This window comes from Eubalaena glacialis, chromosome 17 (genome assembly GCF_028564815.1).
Source record: "Eubalaena glacialis isolate mEubGla1 chromosome 17, mEubGla1.1.hap2.+ XY, whole genome shotgun sequence".
In the NCBI taxonomy this organism is placed as follows: Eukaryota; Metazoa; Chordata; class Mammalia; order Artiodactyla; family Balaenidae; genus Eubalaena; species Eubalaena glacialis.
Window position 1 is genome coordinate 56,638,352 of NC_083732.1, and position 16,763 is coordinate 56,655,114.

General features: G+C 39.9%; 1 long non-coding RNA gene across 1 annotated transcript; it reads left to right on the forward strand.

Annotated features, from left to right (window-relative positions):
* The first annotated feature begins 5,435 nt into the window (after positions 1 to 5,435).
* Positions 5,436 to 16,092, forward strand: LOC133077398 (uncharacterized). Its single transcript, XR_009697714.1, has 3 exons — positions 5,436 to 5,512; positions 5,861 to 5,981; positions 15,778 to 16,092. It is a non-coding gene; the product is annotated as an uncharacterized LOC133077398 (long non-coding RNA).
* Positions 16,093 to 16,763: the final 671 nt, after the last annotated feature.

Genomic DNA, 16,763 nt, shown 5'->3' on the forward strand with positions numbered 1-16,763 from the left:
CAGCAGCAGCCTTAGCGTCTCATGCCCGTCTCTGGGGTCCGCGCTGATAACGGCGGCTCGCGCCCGTCTCTGGAGCTCCTTTAAGCGGAGCTCTGAATCCCCTCTCCTCGCGCACCAGGAAACAATGGTCTCTTGCCTCTTCGGCAGCTCCAGACATTTTCCCGGCCTCCCTCCCGGCTAGCTGTGGCGCATTAACCCCTTCAGGCTGTGTTCACGCCGCCAACCCCAGTCCTCTCCCTGGGATCTACCGAAGCCCGAGCCTCAGCTCCCAGCCCCCGCCCGCCCCAGCGGCTGAGCAGACAAGCCTCTCGGGCTGGTGAGTGCTGCTCGGCGACGAGCCTCTGTGTGGGAATCTCTCCGCTTTGCCCTCCGCACCCCTGTGGCTGAGCTCTCCTCCGTGGCTCCGAAGCTTCCCCCCTCTGCCACCCGCAGTCTCCGCCTGCGAAGGGGCTTCCTAGTGTGTGGAAACCTTTCCTCCCTCACAGCTCCCTCCCTGAGGTGCAGGTCCCGTCCTTATTCTTTTGCCTCTGTTATTTCTTTTTTCTTTTGCCCTACCCAGGTACATGGGGAGTTTCTTACCTTTTGGGAGGTCTGAGGTCTTCTGCCAGCGTTCAGTAGGTGTTCTGTAGGAGTTGTTCCACATGTGGATGTATTTCTGATGTATTTGTGGGGAGGAAGGTGATCTCCGTGTCTTACTCTTCCGCCATCTTGAAGCTCCTCTCCACAGCCTCTTAAAACATTTATTCCAGTACCTTGTAATCATCCTGTCAACAACTGTGTTTCCTCCTGTTTATACAGGAGGTCAGCAAACATGTTTTATTAATCTTTGCATACATATTATTTATTATGGCACACAGTAAGTGCTTAGTGAATTTCTATTGAATAAATCAATATATTAATTACCTACTTTTAATATAAAATGCTTATTTTTATAGACAACTGAATATTTCAATCATGGCTTCTTAGGAAATTAATAAATGGTGTCTTTTAAGGCCCCCTGCATTATTGCTCTTTACTACCAAAAATGGTCGGTAATTCTCTACTCTGGTTTGACATGCAAATTGTCTCAATTCCTGGGTTTAACCTCAGAGATGCCAGGTGAGGCTTGGGTATTGTATTTTTTAATAGTTCCTCAGTTAATTCCAATGTGTGGCCAGGGCTGAGAACCATGAAGAATCACCAAAAACTGTGACTGTGAAGTCTATTGCTCCCTCCAGCTTTCTGGGGCTGAGTCCACTAGTGTCACATTATAGGGAACAGGTAACACATTTATGAAAATGAGTTTGTAGATCTGCTCACTTCCTAAGTTTTCTTGTCTGTATTGAAATAATCCAACACTGCCCCTCTATACCTCACATCTTTTATAATCAATCATATGATAATCTAGTTGGTAGTCCAGCAGTCACAAGGATGTTCCTATTTTATTTTAGTTTGAGAGACCTAGTTTGGGTATCATTAATCCAGGCATTTAGAATCCATGGAATCAGGTAAGAAGCATGACATATCTGTAAGTCTGAGCTATTTCCACGTGAAATGTTATCAAAGTTGGCGGGGCAATGTTGGTAACCTCTTTGCACAGGGAGATGTGGATTTTATAATTACTTATGACTTTGCTTCTTTTATTGTCTCTGGCTCTAGTCTTGGCATTCTTTTAATGTGCATTTCTGTACAAATTAGAAAAGCAAGAGTTAAGATGTAGAACTTATGTGTCTGGCCACAGATGTTCAGAGCAATTCAGTGTGTCAAGCTGAGGTCAAATGAATAGGGAATGTCATTACTAAATGGTAACATTTTTCTGAGAGCTTTAAAGAAATTCAAGTCCTTTTCGAATCTACATTTATTTTATCTTTTTTTCAGGGTGATAGGTTGCACTTCTAGTTCTTGTCAGAGATTTGTACATTAAAATGACCTTAAATTTAACTATTATAGAAACCAACTTTCCAAATAGTATTTCAGGCAGCACCAGTAGAAGACATACCATTTTATTTGAGATATAGACTTCCTTTTTAAATTCAATGAGATAAACTGGTTTACTTGTAAAGCTGATGTGACATATGCCTATATATCTTTTTGATGTATTAACAAAGACACTGGGGATTAGGACATGTTTCCAAATTTCATGATGTGAAGTCTATGTATCTTCTTATAGCCCATTAAATTTAAAATGCTATAATGTTCAGAAGTTTAGGACATACTTATACCAGTTTGAAAGCTAACAAAGTGAACTACACACCTGTGCATTCATGTTGTGCATTATGATAATACACTTTGATAAACAGGGGGGTTTGGGTATAAAATACGTTATGCATATTTCAAACCAATGGTGTAGCAATTATGGTACAGAATTTGCAAAAATGGTTGAAGGGCAAGCTAAGTTATTGAGTAGCATTTTCATGCATGCCATCTCTATCATGCCATTAAGGAAGCACGTTACATACTGAACAATAGAAAACTGGGGATCTACACCTCTTAATTATCTCTGGAATAGAGGTGAGCAGAAATATAGCTAAATATATGGTGGATTGGTATAGCATACACTGTTGGTACCTCATACATATCTTTTGGACCTTTGCATTTCCTGCTCTCGTGCTGATTTTCAGTCATCAGCACCTCCAGCTTTTTGTCTAAGGACTTTTTCTGAAGCAATAGAAGTCTGCTCAGCCCACTCACAGGGCAGGATGGAAGGGCCAGGGAATTATCTTTTTAGACACACCCCTCATCCAGTGATGGATGGGAGTTGATGGAAAAATACTCTGGTTTCCTTTTCCGCAAGTGGGAGAACTCTGAGGCACTTGTTCTATTCCATCTTCCAGACTTCCCCAGTTGGATTATCTCTAAGTGCCCAGTGGGGCAATTCGCTGGATTTAACACACCAGTAAACACACCCTTTATTGTCTTATTGCTTTATTGGCACTCTTTCCAACTATCTTACATCCCCACTCCCACACCAGCATTTCCTGCACCTCCCAAACTTGCAAACAAGTCCTTGTCTTAAGGTCCACTTTTAGGACAACTCAAACTATGAATATTGATAGTGGTATGTGATTTTTTACTTTTGTTTTCAAATGGAACTTTATGGGAATTCACCTAAAATGTATTTGCAAAAAGATACTCTTAGGAACTCTGTGGCTTTGAGCAGCTCACATCTTCCTGAGCTTCAGTTTCCTTATTTAGAAAATAACAGATGAAATAAATGATCTCACTTTAAGATTCTATTATTTTAAGACATGAATTAGGGTTTCTTTCTCCCTCATCCTAGCATTATTTCTGCAATTCACTGCAGAGTGTTACTTCTCTGTGTTGGTAAAGACCATTCTCTTTCAAGGTCCCCTTAGCCAATGTGAGCAGAGCTTCCGAAAGGTCTTTCTGCTGGATGCATTCTTTGAGTTCTTTGTTCTCACTTGTCATAAGCACAGAGTCTGGGTACCATTACTCCTACTGCCCCCCCTCCTTTGAGGTTGATAGTTGCATCCTCCGCTATAGAGCATCAAGATCCCAGGCCCCATTCTCTGGGAAGCCCTTTGCTTTCTTCTCCTTCCCTCCCAGCTTTGTTCTGTCTTGACGTGATCAGAATCTGCCTCTCCGTGGGGCTCCCATGGTCACTCCTTACAGAGGTATGAGCACTTGCTCTTCCATCTGATTTTATTTGTACACTTTAATGAAAAGCGATTGCCTACCATACTCAATAGATGTGTCCAGCATGACAGGCTGATTCCACAGATGAAGTTGGTGCCTTTTCAGGGGTTGAAATAATTGTGAGAACCACCAGCATGGCTTGCCTTCAGGGGGATGGAAGTAAAGACAAAAAGAAAGATGAAGTAAGGCGGGGTGGGGGGGAAGCATACACGTTAAATATTTATTTTTTTAAAAATGCAAACATGATTGTTATTTTCCAAGCCTTGGCTGGTCTAGAGAGGGCCGTCTTGGGTTTCCTGAGCACCTGCAGCTCTGCAGTCTGTCCTCTTGGCAGACAGAAAGGCTTTTAGATTCTGGGTATTCGTTTTCTTCTGCTTGCAGCTATTCTTGGATTTGGAATAGACCTGGGAATAGATAGAGTACTATGGAGAGGGCAACATGGCATCACTGTTGCTCAGAAGGGACTTCCTGCAAAAGGCTGTCACTCATCATGTTTTTCAGGTGGTTTATCTCAGTTTATCAGGGCTTTGACATCCAGAGCCTCAGGATCACAGTAATTCCAACAGGCATCTCACAATCCAAACGAATGAGAACAAATGTACGAATGTATGTGGGTTCTAGGTATTTTCTCCTTAAGTTTGGTTTCAACTGGTTGACATTTTGGTTTCATTTCTCCATTGATGCAATACTCCCATTTTTATGTATACATATTAGGCCTCAAAATGGTCTATACAGTGATGAGTAAATGTGGTGGTATTAAAATAGTGGATGGTAACAACTATGTATATGGACCTGATAGAAAATACGGTGATAAGCAAACTTACTGGAAGTGTGAAAAAAGAGGGTGTAAAGCCAGATTGCATACTATTCTAGAAAATGATAACATAGCAGTTTGCAAATCCTTCGGTGAACACAGGCGTCCCTCCCACCCATTAAGACCAAAAGTTTACTAAGCTATGGCAAATATAAAAGAGGTGGCTGGTAATTCACAACAGTTTTTGAGAGCATTAACGACCTATTCTTTAGCTAATTTAGATGCAATGCCTTGTCCTTTAATGCTGTCTTTACCACAGTTATGACACTATATTAGAAGTTGGAGGCAAAGGAAGAATCAAGTTCCTCCTATCCCCCAAAAAAGAAATGGTTACCTGATTCCTGATGAGTATAAGTTTCTTGAAAAAGTTTTGCTGTTTGATAGTGGAGAACATGATGCAGACAGGATTTTGGTGTTTGGCACAGAATCTGGCTTAGATGACTTGGGGAAATATAAACACTGGGCATGTGATGGAACACTTAAATGTAGCCCAGATATGCACTACCAGTTTTATACATTACATATATTGACAAGAAATAGCAGTATCCCTCCTCTGTTTGTTTTACCTCCTGGGAAATATGAAAAGACTTTCAAGCAGACTTTTTAATATTGTAAAGAACTTAAGGTCCAACATTAGATCCTGAATCCTTAATGATCCACTTTGAGAAAGGAAGAATCCTTGCTTCCTGTAAGATGAACCTGAATACAAATATAACCATGAATAACACATTTTAAACGAATTCAAATATTTTTTGTATTTTCTTTTTCATAATAAAATCTTAAAAATGTTTATTATTAGTTTTTCATGATTCATTATGTCCTTTTTAATGTCCCTATTTTATTTTATTTTTGTTATTTTTATCTTTTACAGCACAATTATCTTACAACCTATTAGTTGTGTGGCAAAATCATTTGCAGTGAAATTGCTTGCAGCAAAGATGTTTACAATGAAACTACCGGACTCAATTTATGTGGACTTGATTAGACTCATGACTAGGCACTAAAGCACTGAAACGGGATTCTGGAACACAGAACCTCATGGAGGAACCAGATTTCCAGGAGGTGAATAAAGAGAGGCCCCCAACCCCTGCCCCAGGAATGAATTAATATGACAGTGATGTTCAAATCCAACAAAACTTCCAGTGTGGGGTGGTGGACTTACTCATATCTGCTAGAGTCTGTGATGATTTTAGGGTTTTCCAAGTTGCTTTATTCACATTTGTTCTGAGTAGGCTCAGTTGTATTACTATCTTGAACTGCAGAAGTTTCCCAGGTTAGCAGGTCATTTTTAAACTCTCCAATCTTTCAAGTTCAAATCTGATCAAGAGAACATTCGAGTGGGTAAACCAGGAGTGATTCAGAATACTCACAAATGACCTAGACTCTTTTTTTTTTTTTTTTTTTGTCTAGATTGGAGCAAAGGGCGGGGAGTGGCAAGGAGTGTCTAGACCCAGCCAATCTGCTGATAGTCCTCTGCAAATAATCGTGGTTGGATTTTGAGGCAGCTCCAGAAGGAAGTGACTTCAAAATGGTATTTATCTTGTGTCTTGTGTTTTGATAGTGTTTTTTCTTCGGGAGATTTGAAGCCCCTAGTTGGCAGTCTCTTCATTTTTCTTATTGGTGATATCTTTACACAACCTTAGTGTGTCAGGGACAATCATTTTCATCAAATATGCTTCCTACATTCCTGGGCCCCAGGAAGTTAGGTGGACCATCTGGATAGTTCTTGCCAATGAGAATGATGCTTGTCAGTGCTAAGCTGAGGCAGCAAAAATCCTGTGAAAGATCCTGCTGCGTCTCTGTCTTCTGTTTTGGAGGATAACAATATTCCAGATGGTGGTGCCTCTGTCAGTCTGTGTTCATGAGTAACTATGTGAAGGACAGCCCTATTTTGGCTCACAATGATCATGTCGCATGTGTGAGAAATATACTATTGTTGTATTCAGTCACTGTGATTTCAGGGTTATGTTACCACAGTATAATCAGTCCATCTTGACTAATATAGAAATTGGTACCTGAAACAGGGTGGTGCAGAACAAAAACATGTCACTTTGGCTTAGTGATCAGGTCACAGGTAGTGACTAAACTGATATTGGAAACTGGAAAGGTGGTAATTGTTGAATGCTGGCTGCCCAAAATAACCTCCTGATAAGACAAACCTGGGTTATTGTTTACCAGAGTAAGAAAGAACACCATGTCGATGGAGCCCCTCGGGAAGGGTCATGGTATAACAGTGTGGGGTTGGTGGACACAGTGAGATGTAAGTGAAAGTGACAGTAGATGCTTTCTTTGCTAGGGCAAGTGTTTGAATAAACAGACTTCACTAATTTGGTTTCTAACTAAAATTTATTTTTGACACTGTAGAATTTGAATTCGAAGGTGTTATTTAAAAGACCTACTCATTGAAAAACAATTTTAAGTTTTCAAGTTTTTAGAATCTAGTGGCTCCAGGACACTTTAACAGCCATGAGCTACCTACATAAAGTATCATCTTTCTCAAGCTGATGCCCAGTGAGATAAATTAGCAGCTAGAAAATGATCTCTTGATTTTATCAGTCGCCAAAACACAGAGGACTACAGTAGGCTCTTATTTAATTATTTATTTAGCCCTGTAGCCCAACAGAAGTGCAAAGTGAGCCTTTATTTGTATTGTTTCCTTTCCCTTGTTTCTCATCCACACCCAGAGAGGTTCTTCTAGGCAAAGATTTAATGATGTATTCTTCTTGAGTCCTCCACAGATTCTCTTAATCACAGCTAACCCAACCCCACTCTGTGCTCTCAGGGCACTTTATTTATCTTTCTATTATAGCATTTACCATGGGTTGACTTGGTATTCACCATTATCCGTGTCTATGTCTCCCTTATGTCTTCTTTAGTCTCCATGCCTGGGCTAAAGCTTCCTAAATTTCAGATGAAGTGGGCCATCAGTGGGAAAAATTAACTATGTTAAATCAATTCTTTCCCACAATGTTAAGCGAATAAATTTCTCTTGTGCAATTGCTCGATGTGTATTAGTCAGGATGGGATAGGTTACAGTGCTGTAACAAAAATCTCCCCAAATTTCCACGATTTGACACACACAATTTTATATCTCACTCACACTACATGTGAAAAATGAATCAGTATGAATTTCTACATGATCAGTGACTTAGGGACACAAGATGACAGAGAACTTGATGTCTGAAATATTCTTGGTAGCTGTAACAGAGGAAGAAAGATTCTGGAGAATCATACATGAGTTTTTCACTGCCTCAGCCCAAACAGCTCATGGATGGATATCTGTTAAGGTATCGAAGAGCCACTGCATTCTAAAATCTATGTTTTAAAATTGTTATTCAATGAGCAGGTTTTTCTTTTTTTAACTAACACTTCATATGCAAATTCTACTGTCCCAAAACCAAAACTAAGCAAGAAACCAAAATTAGCAAAGACCATTTATTCATATGCTTGCAAGAGAAACATCTCCCATCACTTTTGCTTCTGCAGGAGTTCAAAGAGAGTTTGAAAGGAAGGTGAACTTTACAAAGTAAAAAGAAGACAATGTATTAGGGTGAGGTTTTTGGAAGGGGTTTGGGGAAGTTTTGTGATTGGTCTTTAGGTATTGTATTTGGTTGTCCTTGTTTGGTTGCAACTGAACAGAAGAACAGTTTTGGGAGATTTCCAGAGAGGAAGAGGTTATTCAGTCTGTGGCTGCCCATTTCTTAGAACTAATGGGGTTCAGTAGAGTGTTCTTTATGGTTAAACTGATAAAATATTTGAGTCATGGTCCTCAGGTTGGGTGGTGGTGACAGTTTCTCAACTGAATTATTAATCTTACTGAGTTTTGGAAGCAGCACTGAATTGTTGCATTCTTATCTGGTGTGATGAATTATGAGGGCTTGGACCAGTCAACAATTCTCTCTTGACTGTGTTTTCTTCATACAATGAAGACAGTGAATTAGGTGATGTCTAAATTTTCTTCAGCTGCTTTCAAATCTAGGATTCCATGATGACGTTGGCCACAAACTATTGATAATTTAGTTACCTCATGTTTATCAATTGCTAATTGAGATGAATAGCAATTTGTCTCAGGGTGTGTACAGGGAGAAATCATGTTACGTCAAGAGCTTTACAAATGAATACACCCACTGAGTTATGGAACTCTCTGTAACAATCAACCATTCTCTCTTATTTAAAGGTGACAGCATTTGTGTGTGTGTGGGTCTTCCTTCCAAGCATATGTGTTTGTGACTCAAGAGACGGGTGGGGGTATGCCCTCCTCCTTGTACATCCTTGAAGTAAGGGCTCTTCTTCGATTGTGGATAAAGCCTTGTCTCCCAGAACCTAAGGCCATTCACGACCTTGCCACTTAGCTGTGCAGTCAGCTGGAAACCTTTATTCAAAGGAGCTGTTTTAGGCTTAGCGGCTGCCAAGCTAATGCAACTTGCCCAGCTGCCCACATCTATACCACGAAGTTGGAATCTATGCCCTGAAACAACCTGTATTCTTTTCTGCATATGGTTTCTCCACTTCAGCTCACTGAAGTCTGCAGCAGAGTTCACCTTGGGGCAGAAAGTATTGTCATGATTTTAGAAATTGTACAGTGGTCCTTCTTCATGTAAAAGATAAGTAAAGGATGCTCAATAATAATTTGAGGATGTATTTGTCAGTGGCCAGTATTTTGCTAATGCCTGTCTCTAATTCACAAAGCTGGGTTCTCTTTACACTTCCCTTGGGAAGGGGAGTCACTTACCAGTTCAAGTAAGACATTTGAACTTGGCACAGTGAGAGGATTCCTCACATTTACTCAGCTCTTAGTCTGTGTTAGGCATTGTGCCAAGTTCTCTACATGACACTGAATAATCAAAATCACTTTAGAGTTTGGTACAATGTATAGCCCCATTTTACAGATAAAAAAATGAGGAAGTTTAAAGTAACTTGCCTGAAGTCATATACGGAATAATGACATACTCTGGGAATGTCATTGGAGACTATTGCTATAGAGGAGGCTTTCTAGTTTTAATTTATTTTTTTTTGCTATGACTATAAATTTCCATTTTGAAAAAATAAATAGGTTTTACGCATCTTGATTTTATTTCACTTTTAAAATATCACAAAGATGCCACAATACAATAGGGCCTTAGTTCTTCTGAGGGGCTTACCCAGATTTTTTGTTGGTAGGTACAGTGGCCTATGAGTACCTGCCATTGGAAGTTTCAAGTTGTGTTTCAAGTTGTGTTACCCTAGAAAGGAGAAAGAAATATGTTCTTCATTTTATACTTCGTGGCAACCATGGTAGATGCCATGTTTCCTGGTGAAAAATGATCACACTCTGAAATCTGCCCCTATGATCTGGCAAAAGTTGTTGCTTTTTTTTTTTTTTTTTTTTTTAATGATTTCAGTGAATAAAAGGAGCTTGCTGATTTCTGTGGCTCCTGAGAGAAGCAGTGGAGAAAGGCAGCACATCACCTCTCTTCCTCACTCCCATTGTCCATCTGTAAAATGAGGATTATGAGTGACCTTAAAGAGAATCCTTGCTGAACGTTCTGGAATGCACTGGGCAGATGGCAAATATGACTCACTTTCTCATATGGCCCTTCTCCGGAGAGTGGGGCTGGGCAGCAATTTCCCTGAATCTTCGCAGGCATGGGCTTAGATGAACATTTATGAAATGTTTATAATTGTGCAGTATATCACTTGGTAGGCACATACATTTGGTTTGAATCTTGATGAAGAAGTTGGGTTTTTTCCCCCTTGTTTTCCTGGCATAATATTCTGAACAGCAGCAATGCAATCTGTTGTTTGTTTAGAAAAGATGGCAGAAGGGTATATGTTGTGTGTGTGTGTGTGTGTGTGTGCACATGTGCATGTGGTGTGGAGGGGATTACTCATAAGACATCTTCACAGTCCCAGAAAAAAGGAATTTTGCAACATAAAGTTACCTGAGTTAGTTATCATCATTTGGGGAGAGGGTAAGTTTTAAATGAATTAGTTAAAGCTAAGCTCCTAGGGCGGACACATAGCAGAGAAAATCCATTCTTCATCCCTCCCCCCCCAATGTGGGTACACGCATACATGCACACAGATGTACACGCATATGTGCACACACACAGCAGAAGGGCATTTTCATCTCATGGTCTTCCTGCAGTAGAATTCTTCTGTCCTTGGCTTCAGCAGCCCTATCTTTTTCTCCCCACCACTCTCACCCCCTCCCACCTTGGAGGCTGGGCTCTGCTAGAGAGCAGAGGAAGCCTCTGAGCTGGTGGAAGAATCACCATAGCAACATGGCACTGAGTCCTACCCCCAAAGGTCTAGCCATGCTTGGCTTTTGGTTTTAGCCCAAGTGAAGCAACATGAGGATTTTCCTCACAGCCCAATCAGTTGTGACTTCGAGCTACCTTTCCTTCCCAAGTAGGCCCATACTGCTGGCCTCTGCACACTTTTGAGCTGGATTTTCCCTTTTCTCTCCACCAGGTCAGAGATGCTCAATGCCAATTTATTTACGTGTTTCAGATAAGAAGTCAGCCCTATCCAAAGGTACCCAAAGGTGGTGGTTAGCAGCCGCCTATTGCTGTGATTCAAGGCTTCTGCCAAGAACTCCCTCCAAATAAATATGCCACTCAGAAGGGGAAGGCGTGCTTGGAGGGAAAGAGTGAGCGTTCTGTAGTAGTGGTTTAGGTGCTGGTCTTTCACTTAGGACATTGGGGTTCAAATGTATTTCCTAAAAACAGCATAGAGCTGGATCTTGTCAGGTTTTTTTTTTAGCCAATGATTGAACTATAGGTATGCTCAGCAATGTGGATGAATCCTAGTAATGTGATGTTGAGCATGAAACATAAGCTCCATTTTATAAAAAAAATTCAAAAACTACTAAAACTAAACAACGTTCTTTAAGCACGCCTATATTGTGATAAAGAAGTGTGTGTGTGTTTGTGTGTGTGTGTGTAAAAGAACAATAAACATTCTGGCTATCTCAAGTTGTAAAAAAAATAAGGATAGCATAGGGGTGGTGGATGTAAGTTACTGTCAATGTCGAGTCCTTGGGTTGGGTGGTGAGGTTATGAATATTCATTATTTTATTTAAATTACTTCATTAATTAAAGTAAAGAGGACCACTCATAGACCAGTAATGGTGGTATGTCTTGAAACAATAATTATGATTAGTGCAATTCCATATATTTGAGAGCTACAAAACCAAACCAAACACTCCTTAACTATAGCTGCTGATGTAAGTTATTCCTGCTCTCTGAATCTTCGTTATCTTATTTGCTTAATCGTTGATTTGAGCTAAATTGTCTCACAACTCTGTTTTAGGCTGAATAGTAACGTGGTTGAGAGAGCAGAATCTAGGGTCAGACTGCCTGAGGTTTGAATCTCAGCTGTGTCACCTTAGTTAAGGCAACAGATTATTGTAGAATCAGGAGTACCTGTGACTTTGTTACCAGCATCACAGATGTTTTCATATCACATGACAACTTCACAGGTATCTCAAAATATCATTCCCAGTTGTAATTATTTCAAAATTATGGTAGTTAGTAGGCCTGCCTCTAGATCTTTGTCTTAGGCCATTCAGGCTGCTATTAAAAACTACCAGAGAATGAGTGGCTTATAAATAACAGAAATTTACATCTCACAGTTGTGGTGGCTAGGAGTCTGAGATCAGAATGTCAGCATGGTCAGCTTCGGTGAGGGCGTCTTCTGGCTTGCAGACATCTGACTTCTCATTATATCCTCACATGGTAGAGAGCAGAGAGAGGAAATAAACTTCCTTGTGATTCTTTTAAAGGCACTAATCCCATTCATGAGGGCCCTTCCCTCATGAGCCCATCTAATCTTAATCATCTCCCAAAGACCCCACCTAATCTTAATCATCTCCCAAAGACCACACCTCCTAATTCCATCACATTGGGGGGATAGGCTTTCAACATATGAATTTGGGGGGGGACATAAACATTAAGCCCATAACAATCTTATTATTGAACACATTAATAAAGAAGCACATATATTACTATTTCACATATTTATTTTGACAACTGTGTTTTAATATACTTCATTTCTTTACTAGTCTTATTTTTCTGAGGAGGGTTTCATAGGTTTCACCAGAGAGCCAAAGGAGTCCATAGCTCAAAAAGGTTATGCAACCTTTAGGAAAACTCAAAATTACCTAAACACACAAACACATATACACACAGAGAGACATAAAATTCTGTTCAGTGGATAGCCTGGGTGGCCTGAGAGAGTTTGGGAAAAAATATATGTTTTCCCCCTCAGTTCCCAATAAGCTTTTTTTGGTGTTTGTCTTTCCTTTTGATCTGTATTTATTCCTTTCAAGATGAACAGCAAAACGGTACTTTTGACACATTAAATACATGGAAAAGAAGTGTGCTCATTACCTTTTCAGTTAAACTCCACAAAGGAAAACAATTTTTATGAAAAGGATTTAAACGTGTTAAAATATTTCATTCAAGTTCTAAATCATTTTTGAAAACTCTTGAGAAAATTTCAGGACCTGAAGGTCTTTGGGTTATTTCCTTCAATCTAAAAAATGAGGGTCACACAAAGTGCAATATGACATTACAGCATTTCCTACCTCATACCCTTAAAACATGGACACATATGGTGCTGTGTGCTGAAATCCATCCAGGGACAAATCCATATGATTTCTATTTACACTTTCTCACTCATTCATTGACTTATATCCGGAGACTTTGAATCTCAATTTGTTCTTATAAAATTATTTGTTTCCATGTAAGATTTTAGTATAAATGTACAGCTGAGTTCCTAGACACCAATTTAAGCCATATTCCCCACAGTCCAGGAGGGATTAATCAAGGGCCTATTTATATAAGGGACTATAAAAATTAATAAACAGAAACCTCGATTAAAATAGAATGGGGAGGCCAGAAGGGGGAGCTCTCATGCTCTATGACAGCAGAGCCCAACAGGAAGAAGAAAGACGTCCTTCTCTTGCCTGGCCGGAGCTCAGCCAGTGAGAGGCTGTCAAAACTCAGCCAATGAAAAGCCACAGACTCTTTGTTTACTCTAGTCCTTCCACCTTCCTTTTCCCTTCTATCAAAGAGTTTTCCTCTCCCTGATGTACAGTACTTGCACATGGCTCACTGTGTTTGCAGACCTCAGATTGCAATTCTTTGCTGATCCCAAGTAAACCAATTTTTGCTGGAGAAAAACCTGGCAGTCTATTTGTTTCAGGTCAAAAAGACCAAGGCGTTTTATGAAAAGAATTCATCTCAAGTGAAAAGGAAATAGAAACAATACACAAGCTTGTTTCCCAGAACAAGGTTGTCAGAGGAGTGCTGATTTTTAGCAGAGAAAGAAATATATTTTTCAGATTGTTCTTTGGCCATCTGGGACTTGAGTAGATCTCAGGGGTGGTAAATACAGCAGAGCTGGATCACAAAAGAATCTCGGTAAGTCCCTTGAAGCTACTTTCTGGTCCCTGTGATAGAATCTGACAAGTGGTACAACTTCTGGTTGGCTCAGCATCCATCACTTCCTCACCGTGTCGTGGCCTTGCTGTGGGTAGCAGTAATTCTGCCCTCCACCTGCTGAGTCACTCAGTATAGTTTCCTCTCTCTGCCAGAAGGATTGGTTTGCAGGATGGCACAGAACAAGAGGTGGCTCCATCAAAGGGAAGCTCAGGACTTGTATTTGATGAAGAGGGGAAGAAAAATCCTGTTTCCTGGGAAAAGTCATATGTGGATGTAACACCTGGATTTAGTGAGGCCCTTTTGCCCCATGTGGGAAGCCAGCCTGAAGGCAAGGCTGACTATGAAGGAGGGCAGAGAGACAATTCATTTGTGCAAAAACACAGGTAGAGCCCTGATCAAAACAGGCCTGAAGCTGCTCTACTTCTGGATTTCTCTGGTACATAATCAACATAATGCCTTTGCCATTCAAACCACTGTGATTTTTCTCTTTAAATCGGGAGACAAAGGTATTGCTTATTTTGGCCAAACTCAATTGTGAAGACTATTGGAGCATACTGATTATAGAAAAGAAGTAAAGGAGAAACGGCAAGGGAAGAGAACTGTGGTTGTCTGAACTCCTAGCTTCACAGCCCTCTGTGGAAATTTTTTAACAAGATAATATATGATTAATACTCCTATTTGACAGATTGAAACACATCTGTGCCAAGAAGTCTGCTGGTGAGTCTCATGGTCCCACATGAGTTACTCTATAAATTAGGAATTAAAACCCTGTCTTTGATTCAGCTCATACAGGCAGCACAGATTATTGTGGACTTTTAAGTACTCTTTTGAACTTTTAAAACCTGGAGGCATTTTATGAAATTCTTTCAGATTTAGGACATTTGTATGGTTTACCCCCCTCTGAAACTCACACACAAAGAATAATTAGCTGATCTGGAGTTGATTCTCTTTTATTGTCGATAGGTGAAGATGACAGAGTATAAATTATTGAGAGCACCTCAACCCCCAATCTATAAATTGTCCTTCTGTTTCAGCTAATGGATTTTTCTGGCTGGCAAGAAGGTTAAACTACAATGATGGCAATTGTTTATTGAGCCTTCCCTTTATGTTAGGTATGGTGTTAAGTGCCTTACATGCATTATCTCATTTAATGTTTGCAAAAACTTAAGAGGTTATTTCCCTTATGCTATTTTCATACAATACAACATTAGAAATGCAGCAGGAATGTGACCTGGGGGTGCTGTTAAGAGGTTGATGAGAGTTAATGATCTCAGACCACCTTGGGGCATTACTACATTACCATTCAACATGCTATAAACCATCATGATCCCACTCAAGATGCAAAGGAGTCCCTCTCAAATGGTTTTGTGTCATCCATCAACTTGAAAATTGTTATTTTAGATGCTGCCACTAATTTTTTTTCTAGCATCTTCACTATTGGTCCTTCTGAGTTTGAATAATACATCACAATTTTTGAAAATTTGCTTTCAGTAGAGGAAATAAAATTAATTTTTCCAAATACATTGTTATTTTATATTTGAAAGTAATTTTATTCAATGCTTCATGCTTCATTGGTTGACAACTATATATTAAATAAGGAGTTATAAAGAAGAGAGAGGCATTGCATTTCTGAATAACAGTGATGAAGAATCAGTTTTTGTAACTGCATATCATCACATTTTTATTTTAAAATTGAAATAATGGTTTTACAGTTAGATGTTTTAGAGAAGCTCGATTATTCAAGACCTTTTCATAAGAATAAACATGTATCTCCTATAACATGTCTATAAAATGTTGATAAAATACAATTGTATATCTTATAATGAAGTTTTTTATAAAACATATTCCTTGAAGGCGAATGCTATTTCTGATTGGAGTTTGTTATAAAATTAAAAATAGGGCTTCCCTGGTGGCGCAGTGGTTGAGAGTCTGCCTGCCAATGCGTGGGACGCGGGTTCGAGCCCTGGTCTGGGAAGATCCCACATGCCGCGGAGCAACTCGGCCCGTGAGCCACAATTGCTGAGCCTGCGCGTCTGGAGCCTGTGCTCGGCAACGAGAGGCTGCAATAGTGAGAGGCCCGCGCACTGCGATGAAGAGTGGCCCCCGCACCGCGATGAAGAGTGGCCCCGGCTTGCCACAACTAGAGAAAGCCCTCGCACAGAAACGAAGACCCAACACAGCCATACATACATACATACATACATACATACATAAAAAGAATGTAAGCAGACAAGAATAGCATTAAAAAAAATAAATAAATAAAAATAAAAAATTAAAATAAATAAATAAATAAATAAATGCCTTCAGAGGAAAATTCACAAATGGAGAGAGTTGAAGTGTTTTGGGGTAAAAGTGGTTAAGATGTTACCAATTCTAGAGCTACGGGGCCTCCTAGTACATCTCTGGATTATAAGATGTTTATTGGCTGAAGAAAGTTTTAAACTAAAAATTTACTTTTTCCTTAAGGCATTTTCTTAACTTGAGGATATCCTTTCTTCCGAAAGTAAGGTGTCACTCTCCCTCTTATTTTCTTCCTGGGTCAGGTGGACACATACGTATTTTTTTTCTTTCTGGCCAGTTCCTTGACTTCACACTCAAACCCAGCAAAACTCTGTCGCATCCTTTCCTGGTTTAAAAGTTAAAACCAAGCCTAGGTCATTATTCTCCGTATGTGTACTAGGCTGCAACATTGCACTTTGCCAGGAGGTCTCACCGTCTCATTCATGATTCACAAATCCCCAAGTTCAAGGTTTCAGAAAGACATTAGCTTCCTACGAATTTGATAAGGTTTTATAAACTTGAAAGCCTACCATCAAATTTACTTAGAATGAGGCACACTTGTATTGTCAGCGTTTCTCATTTACAATAGCTACATTGCCGAATGG